The sequence below is a fragment of the Alexandromys fortis genome, unplaced genomic scaffold, assembly GCF_014885135.2.
Source record: "Alexandromys fortis isolate MF-2015 unplaced genomic scaffold, M_Fortis_MF-2015_v1.1 scaffold_23, whole genome shotgun sequence".
In the NCBI taxonomy this organism is placed as follows: Eukaryota; Metazoa; Chordata; class Mammalia; order Rodentia; family Cricetidae; genus Alexandromys; species Alexandromys fortis.
This window is the reverse complement of record NW_026067907.1, coordinates 8,332,647-8,344,791: the sequence shown is the minus strand read 5'-3', so window position 1 is coordinate 8,344,791 and position 12,145 is coordinate 8,332,647. Positions and strand designations below refer to the sequence as shown.

The 12,145-nt window shown below is 45.2% G+C and overlaps 1 protein-coding gene and 1 long non-coding RNA gene across 3 annotated transcripts in view; one reads left to right on the top strand and one right to left on the bottom strand.

The window, feature by feature from the left end:
* Prkn (parkin RBR E3 ubiquitin protein ligase) overlaps window positions 1-12,145 on the top strand; it is a 1,135,485-nt gene that overhangs the window by 858,802 nt on the left and 264,538 nt on the right. The window lies entirely within an intron of this gene.
* LOC126497729 (uncharacterized) lies at window positions 1,415-5,712 on the bottom strand. The gene is made up of 3 exons (XR_007590681.1): window positions 5,631-5,712; window positions 2,814-2,969; window positions 1,415-1,794 (listed from the first exon to the last, which is right to left on the bottom strand). It is a non-coding gene; the product is annotated as an uncharacterized lncRNA (long non-coding RNA).

Genomic DNA, 12,145 nt, shown 5'->3' with positions numbered 1-12,145 from the left:
GCTAGCCATGCGGGCGGCCGGGTGCCGGGGACGCAGCCCTGCCGCTCCTATTTCAACATGTGGGCATGATGCAGGCATGGGGGTGATGCAGATGTGGGCACAATGCAGGTGTGGGCACCATGCAGGCATGGACATGATGCAAATGTGGACATAATGCAGGTGTGGGCATGATGCAAGGATGGGCACCATGCAGATGTGGACACCATGCAGGCATGGGCATGATGCAGGCAGTTAAGAGAGCCGCTTTTGTAGGGTTTCCTCCGTCCCTTCAGAGATCTGACTACATTCTAGGTATACTGGCAGTCACTTGGGGACTTAAGGAAAAGGAAAGAAAACTCCTAATCATATTTTTCTTTAAAAACTGTTAAGCTGGGCCTATAGTTCTACACCAACCTGCGAGACTCAGTGAGGCCATAACTCAAAATAAAATATAAAAAGAGGTTTAGGGCTGTAGCAAAGTAACAGAGGACTTGCCTGGCATGTGCAGGGTGTGGCCTCAGTACAGTACATAATACGACTTTCTCTAGTACTCAACTTAATAGTAAGTGTACCACTCTGTGGAAGGGGGTCCGGAGAAAGGCCAGTCAGAGGAAAGCCTATGCCAGAAAGCATCATGATCTACCATGGGAACCTGGGCCCAGATGCCACATCCACAAACTGATGGATGATGTCTGAGAAGATGTAGGAATAACAGTGAACGGTGCAGGGCTTCCCAGCTGTCTGGACTTGGGGACTAGATAGACCGCAGTGCCCTTGACTTACAACTGAGCAGAATAAAAATAGCAGAGAGCCCCCGTGAACTCAATTTGGGACTGAATTTGAAGTGTCTGAGGTATCCAAGTGGAAATGTCAAGTGGACCCCTGGGACAGCGGGTCTGTAACCGTTTCCTGAGGATTTATTGGCACTGAGGACTGTCCTAGGACACCCGACGATTGAAACTTAAAAGGCAGTGTCTTCAATTAATTTGCTCCAGCATTTACTTCTCTTACTTGGTCCTAAAGGAATATTCCCGGATAATCTCAGAATTTCATATTACCCTCTTGCTGAGCTTAGGCAGGGGAGGGAGACAGACAGTAAAGAGAAGCTGTAGATCCTGGTGTTTGGGGAATGACAAATTAGGGCACAGTAACCAAGGCTCAGTGATGGACAGGCGTGGCAGCTCCTTTTCCAAGTTCAGAAGAGGCCTCTTGACCTTCAGAACTCTGGTCTCAGATGAGAAATGTGGTCTAGCGATAAAGATTGAGAGACGCTAGTGGTGTCTGAAAGAGGCACGGACTTAAACCAAGTACACCTGAGCAATAACGGAAGGCCAGATGACTGTTAAATTCAGGGACATGGACAGGTACCCAAGATATCACAGGTTCCAGGAAAGTGCTCTGCTGACCTTGACCTTTTTCATGGAGCTCACCTGCAACTCCAGGGGTGATAGAGAGGGTGCCCCATCCCTGTAGTGCCAGTCTGTAGAGTAGCAGCGCCCCAGCTGCCATGTCCTGCAATAGGTGGAAACCGGAAGCCAAAGCAGCGTGTGGGAACTCAAGGCATCTGTCCAGGGCTGTGTGCAGTCGGAAGCTGACTCAGAGAAGGGAGACACTGTGAGAGACAATAGGGAAGAGCAGTAGGGGAATGCATCCAGGAACCGTCCAGTATGAGGCAGGGATGTTGTGTGATCCTGCGTTCTTCATCCCCGCCCCTGAGAACTTTGTCCTTGGCAGCTTTCTTGTGAAGAATGGGTCTTCTCTTCTTTCTTTCAAACTATTATCTTCCACAGTTTAATGTTCTGAAGTTTAAAATATCTGAAGGAAAAAAGCCGGCCTCACACTTAGATGAACTGACACAATCAGCAGCCCACCCCTCGCCTCGGAAACTAACAACCACAGTTTATTCTGGAAGCACCTGTAACAACCACAGTTTATTCTGGAAGCACCAGGCAGGTGCTCGGTTGCTTTCTCGCTTATGCAGTGCATAGAAATCCAAAGACGTGCCTGGAATATCTGTGCCTTTGTCTGGGTGGGGGTGGGGCTGGAAGTGAGAGTCATCAGCACACTTTACTTTCCCAAACTCCTGACTTGAAACTTTATCTACTGCTACAGCCAAGTTGAATCAGCAGTTGTCCTTATCTCATGTGCTGGTCACAATGCGAACCCTCTGCCCTCCCAGAGCCTGAAGGAGCCCAGCTCCCCATGGGTGTGCTTCCTGTGGAGGGGCCTCTTGTATAGCTGATGTCGGCTTGCATACCTGTGCTGGTGGTGGCAGGCGACTGCGTGGTAAAGGTTTATTTCTGGTGACTGATATGTCTTGGTGGGGATGAATCACCTACCAGGCTGACAGTCCTGTGGCTTCAGGGACCCATCTCTGTGATCCCATCCCCAGCACCGGAGATCTTAGTCTTACTGAGCTGAGTGGCACATGGAAGGTCACATACCCTGTCTCCCAGACTCCCAGACGGCTGCACCTCAGTACAGACAAGAGGCTACCCCCAAATCTTCAGAATCAGATGAGAAGACAGGAGGCTGACTATAGCCTTATTCTTTGATGGACATCTCTGGACTCAGTATGCCTGTCTCCTGTTCCACACAGCCCTCACAGGTGGGAAACTCACCCCCTAAGTAACCCTGGTGTCCCTCGTCTGCTTCAGAAATGATAAGAGAAAGTCTAGCGACTCAGGCATTTCCCATCTTGGCTGTTAGGCATTTCCTGTCACTGCCCTCCAGTGTCAGACCTGAGGTGCTGCCCTTGACCTGTGGCACCTGCCTCCTCCCTCCTCCTTCCAGTCACTGAAGGACCAGCCACTCCTGTTCTCACTGCTAGAGACCTTCCCAGGGTCAACATCTCCTCCTCTAGAAATTTGAGTTCAGCTCCTCTTCTCTCCGAGGCCATAACATCTGCTGGGCTTCAGGGAGACATGATTTAATATTTTCCCACAATAGCTACAGCACAACTGGTTAATTCGCACATCTGCAGGTAAGAGCTGTCCAAAGGCAAATGAAAAACAACATAATTAAACTTAACACAACCACTCTGGGGATGTAAAATTCAGCTAAATTTTTAGTGACTTCAATATGATTTTCCCATCATTTAAAAAAAAAAGCACATCTCACTCACTTATCTGCATAACATTTGAGCCAATCAGCTCATAGAGGTACATCAGGGTTCTGTTCTTGGCTAGGGAGTGTGAAGTTCCTCTGCTGCTTGACTGACTTTCTCATACTAAATGTTCCTCTTAGGGGCCTTATAGTTATGCTAGAGAATACTCACTCCGGTATTACCTCCAAGATCCCCAACTTTACCCTTAATGTTCACTTATACCCATCAGAGAGGATACTGAAAGACACAAGCAATAGACTCATCAGGCAGAAGCCTCTAGGTGGAATAGCCTCCAGTGCATTGGTCATTTTCCCTCTGTTCTGTGGTGGAGGCCACGCTCCATGTTCCTGTGGAGCTGGCAAGGTTCCTGAAGTAACAGGAAGGTTACAGAGAGGCTGTGTGAGATGCCTGAGTGGACCTGGATGCCAGTGACCCTTCGTGTTCTGTTGGGGGATCATCAAGCCAGGACTGCATAGCAACGTCCTGTACATCTCCACTGCACATCTTTCTAACAAGCCAGAAGTATCCTAACCAGTCAGCTGGTTGCCAGGAAAGCCCTGCGAGAGTCTGGTCTCTGCCCCATCCAAGGCTGACTCCTTGCCTTAGTTGGTGCCATGTTGGTATTGTCAGGGAAGCTGATCATGTTGACCTGACGTTAAAACTAAATTCAACTTTTATGACTTTAAGTCACTTGTCCCTTTTTAGAGATGGCTTTTCATGTATTTTCTGGTTTTCCACTGCCGCTTGACTTTTAATGGCTGCTTCTGTTGTGTCCTGGCATGCAGAAGGTAATTTATAGTCACATAAATAATTAAACAGAATTTCACAGCATTCTCCATTAGGGCCTTACTTAATGTTTTTACTGCTTGATATCTACATGAATTAGGTATTTCTTTCCTTCAGTATTAATATTTATGTGTTATTTTAGAACCCACTAACAAATAGCTTATAAATTTTAGTAGCTCCTTATCCTAGGCACGGATATGCCTGGGAAACCCCCTGCAGTCTGAAAATCCTGAAAATCAGCACAGACACCACAGATGGACAGGGCAAAGAGTTTTATATGGATGCGGTGGTTCTCACCTAATGGGTTTTCATCCATGGCTGATAATTCAATGTCTCTATCGCAGGGACATCAAATTATACCAGCCAGGCACTTTCTGAGACTGATATTATTGTTGTTGTTGCTGTTGCTGTTGCTGCTGCTGCTGTTATTAATGATGGCGTGTGTGTGAGGGTGGGCACATGCTTGTCACAGCCTGCCTGTGGGGATCAGAAGACCAACTTTGGGAAGTCAGATTTCTCCTTCCACAATGAATTACTGGGCTCCAACTCAGGCCATGAAGCCTGTGCAGCAAGTACTTTTACCCACTGAGTAGTCTTGCCAGGTATATGGCCAAGTTTTGTGGTCATGAAAACTTAGGGGTTTTCATCTGACATTGATACATTTGTCCTATCTGTCACTACAATGATTTTCTTTGAAATTACCATACATGTGTGGCATATATATTAGATGTGTGTGTAGTGTGTGCATGTGTGTATGTTGTGTGCATGTGTGCATGCGTGTGCATGTATGTGTGCACATGTGTACTGTGTGCACATGTTTATGTGTATGTGTGCTGTGTGCAGTGCATGTGTACACATGTTTATGTGTGTGCACATGTGTGCGTTGTGTGCGTGTATATGTGCACATATGTGCAAGTGTGTCCATGTATGTGTGCGCATGTGTGGTGTGTGCACATGCATGCATGCGTGGCTGTGGGTGTGTGGGTGTGCACGCGCACGTATGTGCATGTGTGACAAAAACAGCGGTTCCTGATGATTCCAACCCTGTTTCTAGCTGTGAGTGATTGAGATGCCTTGGGTAGATGTCTGCATAAATTAGAACTGTGCCCCAGGAAGCCTCACCAGTCAGTCAGACTGATGGTGCCAAGAGAACAAGTTGACTCTGGGTAAGATAATAAAGTGAGGGATGGAAATGATTTGTAAATGGGTAGGAAAAAGTTGCCAAGTGTCACAAATCCTCTGCTTAAGAGGCGTCCAAGGGAGCGAATGCAAGGTGATGGATGTCTCTAAGCTCAGCAGATGACTGTTGTACACGTTACAGAATTCATACCATGTTTTAGAGAACGGATTACCTTCAGTTTCTATTCTTGGGACTCATCTCAGGGACCCTTGTAAACGTGTGTGATGTTCAGAGAAGCATGCACAGAGGTCTCAGAGAGCTATTTCCACAAGCAATTAATTCATACGTGAACTTGAAAAGGCATGCATTTTCAGGAAGTACCAAGTTCTTTGTTAGTTACTGGATAAGCTGTCCAATGGGATGGTCACTCTCTATGTGAGCTCTCCTGTAACATGAGGGCCAGCTCTGTGGGGTTTCTGTCCCACCCAGTATCCCACAGCCAGCAAGCCCCAAAGAAAATCACACAGAGGACTCCATAAGATTATAAACTAATTGACCCATTAGCTCAGGCTACTTATTAGCTCTTGTAGCTTATATTAACCCATTATTTTTATCTATGTTAGCCTCATGGCTTGGTACCTTTTAGCTGGGCAGGTTACATCTTGCTTCTCGGTGGTCTGGGCTGGACTGGGAGGAATAGGCTTCTTGTTTTCCAGCATTTTCCTGTTCTCATCGCCCTGCCTCTACTTCCTGCCTGACCAATCAGTGTTTTATTAAAATACATGATTGACAGAATACAGATAATTCTCCTACACCACTCTCCTAGGGCCAAGCTCAGATTCTTCCACACCCTACAGAGCCTGCAGATAAAACATAAAAGCTTCTGTCTGGTCAGGCCTCCCACTTCAGAGACTAACTGTGTCAGGACTCACAGGTTGCCTGACACCAATGGCCCCAGTCAGCATGGGAGAGTCTTTTCAGAATTAAAGGCACATTGAGGTTTGATATTTGCTGGGACCAGGAGGAGCACAGACTTAGGAGGCAGAATCATCCAGGAAGTAAAACACTTTTGATTTACTTGTTTTGACCTGGGCAATTGGAAGCTAATTAGTGTGTTCCAAACACAATCATTGAGTATCTATTTCCATTGATAAATCTTAAATATGTATATATCTTAATTAAACTTAAATCTCTCTTCTTAAATATTGGATCTCCCTGTGATCCTTAATCCATTGCTTGCCTTACATGTTATCTATTGGATAAAGCACCAATATGCATGAAAATTAGCATAAGGGTAGATTATAAAGGACATGAAGGAGGATTTGCTATGATATAGCACTATGTAATAAGCTCACAATATTAGACAAACACAAAATATAACATACCTTTGGAATTGTCAAGTAGCCACTGATGGAATACACATGCTGCTTCACCAAATGTCCCAATTCTGTAGTGGGTTGAGCAGGGGATGACTGAACAGCCACCAAACGTCAAGAGCGTCACAAGCTCCAAGTCTACTCAGTGTGAGATTCCATGGAGAGCTCACGTGGCCATGTTAGACATTCAAGATAGCGCTCTCTCTCTCTCTCTCTCTCTCTCTCTCTCTCTCTCTCTCTCTCTCTCTCTCTCTCCATCACTGCCTCTCCCTTCCTGCCTTCCCTCTTTCCTCCCCTCCATTTCTTTTTAATCTATCTGTGTTTATCTTTCTGTGTTTTTGAAGATGCCTTCTAGAGTTCATTTATACATGTATTGGTTGTAGTTCTGGGAAGGAGACAAAGAGAAACTATATAAATTACCTCAATATACCATTCTGGGTCATTCAAGCACTAAATAAATAAACATCTTAAATTATGGATGTCTGGAAGGATAATTCCTTATGACAAAGCACTGTATCATGTGAGTCTGGTTTCTAAGCCTTTTAATACTCTCTCTCTCTCTCTCTCTCTCTCTCTCTCTCTCTCTCTCTCTCTCTCTCTCTTCAGCATTTCTACCCATCCTGAGTATCATACAGGTAACCAAATCCCAACTAAATGAAAAGATTGAGACAGAATGCTCCTTGAACTGATTTTATTCTAGCACACCACACAATATATAAAAGCATCAAAATATCAAGATCTTGCCTCTCTCCCTCTCTGCTTTCCTCCCTCCCTCCCTTCCTTCCTCCTTCTCTCACTATGAATAAAACCTAAGAGGTGGTTAGTGAAAAACAAGACGGGACCTTCAAAGAGAACGAAGTTAAAGTACACGCCGTGTTTATGTATCACTCACTGTGTACCCTGTTGGGTGAGGCCCTGATGGAGTACTCCCTGGGCTCAAGGAGGAAAGACACTGGCCTATGGCCGAGAGCCAGAGCCCCAGTGTGGATCTATGGGAATAACTTTAGAACGAGAGAGGAAAACACACGTGTCTGGGAACTACAGCTGCCTGCGTTTTGGGTCTGGCAACCTATGTAATTCATCCTTTCTGGGGAAAAAATGCCTTAAAATATTACTTCAGTAGGTAAGTACAGAGGTCTCTAGTTTCTTCCTAGTACAGTGCAGACCTGTAAATTGTGTTTCTAAGCCATTCTGAGCATGGTTTACGTAGGTCGGTATCCAAATGCTTATCAGACATGGATAAAATTAAAAGCAGACTTATTTTACATACATTCAAGCTACAGAGAAACAGCGCTTGTCATCAGTCATTCAATGCTTTAAGTCAGAGAAACATTCCTTATTTAAGTGTCGCATAACTGTGGCATCATGACCGCAATGAGACAAATGTCCCAGTTCTCAGGGAACACAGGAACTCGGTCCCATGAATGCTACTCCTGGGTAAGGATGCTGAGACATTGAATTCAGACACATGGAGCCCTGAAATGAATCAACCAATTCTGAGAATCATCTCAGCATTTTTTAAACCATTTTCTCAAATGTTAACTCTCTCTCCAATCAGATCAGGTTTCAGCACTCTGGACAGGTCCAGCCAAGCTGTGATGGTCCTGTCTTTGAGGACACTTGGAGGTGGCATGGCAAGCTCCATGCACAGTCACCTACTCCTAGCAATCTCTCAGGAAAGCCATGTGTGCTGGGAAGGTCTGTGGACAGAGTAAAGCAGGAAATGTCATTTCTGCCCTGGTTGTTGTGTTGTTCCTGGGGGCAATGTGCTCCAAGAGCTCTGTCTCCTCTGGGTGAAGTTTTAACTTTGGAGCTGCTTTTGTGGTGCGGAGATGCTTTGAGCCACTCTGAAATATGTTCTGGACCGGGCAGGAATACTTAAGGTTAATACAAAGAATTAGACTCTTGATCTACCGCAGAGCCTCAGCTTGAAGTGCTCGAGACACTAGGTTCCAGGGCAGGATTTATCTTTTTTTTTTACTTTTTATTTATTTTTTGTGCCTTTTACATAATGCATCCCCATCCCATTGAATACCTCGTGACTTCATAGCCACCCTCTGCCCTTTCAAGTGCCCCCAAAACAAAATAAAATTTAAGAGAAAAAGAAAAGAAAAAGAAGGAAAAAAGAGAAGAGGAAAAAGAAGGAAGGAAGACTCAATTTTGTCATGGAAGTTGTAGTCTGACCCAGGGTCACGCAGTAAACCCTTTTATCCATGTAGCTTTTCTTGAAAGTGTTCAATGCAAAGAGTCATCAGTCTGGTTCAAGGCCTCTGGTTTCTACTACACTATCGATACTTGGCCTGGAACTCATCTGGGGTGTGCTGTTGTTGCCCTGTGTTGTGGAATATGCAGCTTTGTGTCTGCAGGACCAGCCCCTTCATGTGCTCCAGCGGATCAGATGGGGTGGATGCTGGGGTGGGCCAACTCTTATCTCTGGTTCTGAACCTGGGTAGTTGCAGGGTTGTTCAGCCCTCCAGCCCTCCTTTGTACTGACCACCAGGGTGAGCTCTCCTGCATTGCTCTGGGGGTGCACCCCTTTCAGTGATGAGCAAGTTTGGGGCCAGTTCTTCTGCTTTCACACCCTCAGGGTTGGGTCTCCTCACCTACACCTGGGCCAGCTCTGCTGTGTTGCCCAACTATAGTATAGGGGCCATTCTCCAGAGTGCTGCAGCTGACCAGGAAAAGGGACAGCCTTCCCACTCTTACGACTTCAAGGCCAGCCCTCCCACCTGTCTCAGGCATTGATAGGCATGGGGGAACAGGACCTCTCTCCCCCACCATGCCACCACAAGACAGATGAGTAATGGGGACAGTTCTGCCATGCTCACAACTTTGGGGCTGGCTCACCCACACTTCCCCATTGTATAGCCCAGGCAAAGTGCAGGGCCTGCTCTCCAGAGTATTGCAGCTGGTAGGAGACTGGAAGTAAGTGGAGGGAGGGTATTATAGAAGGCAGACAAAATAAAGCAGGAACCAAGGGAGGGTAGGGATTTTCTGTGGATACCTTTAAAGGTAAATACAGATAAACATTGCCTGATTATATATGCTAATCAACATTGTAATTAAAACCCACGGGGCTGGACCTATGGATGACTTCAGGAAAGTCTATGCTGTCCTGGCCCCTTTGAGGGGGAGCTAAGAGCAGATACTACCCCTCTGCTTCGTTAAACTCTGATGAACACAGACCCTTGCCCCAGAACTATCGATCACTTATATCCTGAGCTAATAGATAGGGGGATACATCCTTGGCAAATCTTGTCTGGTGGAGCAGAGCTCTCTCTGCAACCTATGAAAGCTTTTACTGCCTTTTTAGATTGTGAAAACGTATTTCGTCCTGCAGCGATCTGTGTGAATTAAACAATAATAATCAGGCAAAGCTGCAATCTCTTTTGGTCATGACCTTGAGACTCTACTGCGTGAGCATCTTGAGTTTGTGAGCCTCGTGCTGGAGAAGCAAGCTCATTTCATCTCCACACAAATCACCTCTGACTGATGGAGGCCCAGATGATTTTGGGGTTCTGCACATTTCTATCCATCCTGAGCATCAAATGAGTAATCAAATCTCAAGGAAACAAAAAGATGAAGACAGGATGCTCCCTGAACTGATTTTATTCTAGCACATCACGTAGCATATGAAATGTCTCAGAAGCACAAAAATATCAAGGTCTTTATTGGTTGGTTTAATTATGCTCTTTGCATGCTAACTCTTATGCCTTAAACGAGAAAAATGATCCAAAATGATTAAAATTAAAACATAATATTTTCTTCCTAATGCTAAAAGTATTTCTGAGACACGATGCGCTTGGAACTGAAAAAAAATAAATAAAGCAGAATTATATCCTGGGCTGGAAGATTTAGAACATTAGCAAGCATCCTCATTTGGATGGCAGATATGCTCCTCTGAGAATGCCCGGATCGGCACACCCAAACCTGAGTGGTCTTCTATTGTTAGTGACCATAATCATAGTGGTGAAAGGTGCACTCTAAACACAGCCCATCCCCGGTTGTACTCATAAACAGCTGTCTTCTGTGCTGGAATCGGGATTTAATGGGCTGAATTGTCATGCTAGCTCTCCTCGTCATCTCTCCTCTCTTTGCTGTTTCTTTAAATATTCATCGGCTTCACACACACTGCAATAAATGGTTGATCAGAGACTTCAACCCTAACCAGCAGCACCGCTGTCAGATGGGGAGGGACCGAGACTCCCTCCCTCCCATCCCAAGATGGTCTCACCTGGCCTCACTCTGTTGTGGTCTTGCCCTAACAGATCTGCCCTTTTCTGGTTTTGTGTGTTCTACTTGATGTTTATAATATACTCCTGTAAACAATAGCATCCAAATAGGGATTAGGAGGCATTCCAGACCATAAAGTGATCGCTGTACAAGCACAAAGGTCCTAATTTAATCCACAGAATTTATGGGAAAGAGAAAAAGAAACAACTCTGGGTGTGGTTGTGTGTACTTGTAAACCCAACAACACTGGGAAGGCAGACTGGAAGAGCCTTGGGGCTCACTGGCTAGTCAGTCATCTATGAGCTCCCAGCCAAGCAGAGGCTGTCTCAAAAATATAAGGTGGATTTATCTGGAGAAACACCACCCAAGTTGGTGCCTGATCTCACCAAAACACATGCATCTGCACTTATATATGTGCATGCATGCATACATGAACATACACTCACATGCATGCACACACACGGAGCAAACACTCTCCCTACCTCCACTTGCTGATCTCTCACCAGCACCAACATGGAGGAGCTCATGCCTCTTTGCAGCTTAGTTCCACTCCCAGGCAGTTCCTGATAGACAACTCTGTGATTGCATATGGATAATGTTTTCCAAGGGTGTGCAGTGTTAATTTTCTGACCCTAACCCTGTGCCCGTGTAATGCAAAGTGATTGACAGACCATCGTGACTTCATTGATCAATTAAGGGAATTTTTTAATAAGGCAGCAACTCTTATATAAACACAGCCATGATATTAACATCTGTCATGAGATAAACTGAGGGAAATTGTCAAGTATTTGAGCAGGCATGTCATTCCATGAATTGAGGCCCCACTTTCAGGATTATGAACTACTAAGACTTTTACTTTATAAACTTTCAGTTGAGTATTTTAGAATTATTATCATAATGACTACAGTGGTTCAGAAATTCAGTCATGTTATCAAGTACCCTGATGAGTACCATTAATTTATACCGACTTTGTTAAGCTTGCCTGAGCATCATGATTGGTCGTCTGCATGAACCCATGGGTAACCTAATCCATGGCCATTTCCATCTAAAACCTCTGTTGAGCATATTTCCTGAATTCTTCATGGGGGGGGGGAGAGTTGGAGGTTGGGCTGTCTCTTGAGGAAACCAATCCCAAGATTTTTCCCTGAGATTATACAGCCTTCTCATCCATATCATCCATAAAATGACCATACAAAGCATGGGATCAAAACACTTGAGATAGAGTCACTGCTCTGCCAATGGATCAATAGTGGAACATTCACCTCTCTGAAAGACTTTTTTCCTTCCTCAATACCTGACATGGTAATAAATCCCAACCTGTTTTACTCTCTACATGGGAAATTGGTAAGGATAATACAGCCAGAGTGAGCAGAGTCTACTTCTCAGTGTGTGTTCATTAGCCCTGAATTAACACAAGTTTACTTCTTTGAGCAAAGATGCCTGCCCAGTATTTTCTTGTTTTCTAAAAATGGAAAATTTTGTGTGTGTGTGTGTGTGTGTGTGTGTGTGTGTGTGTGTGTGTGTGCGCGCGCGCGCACAGATTCA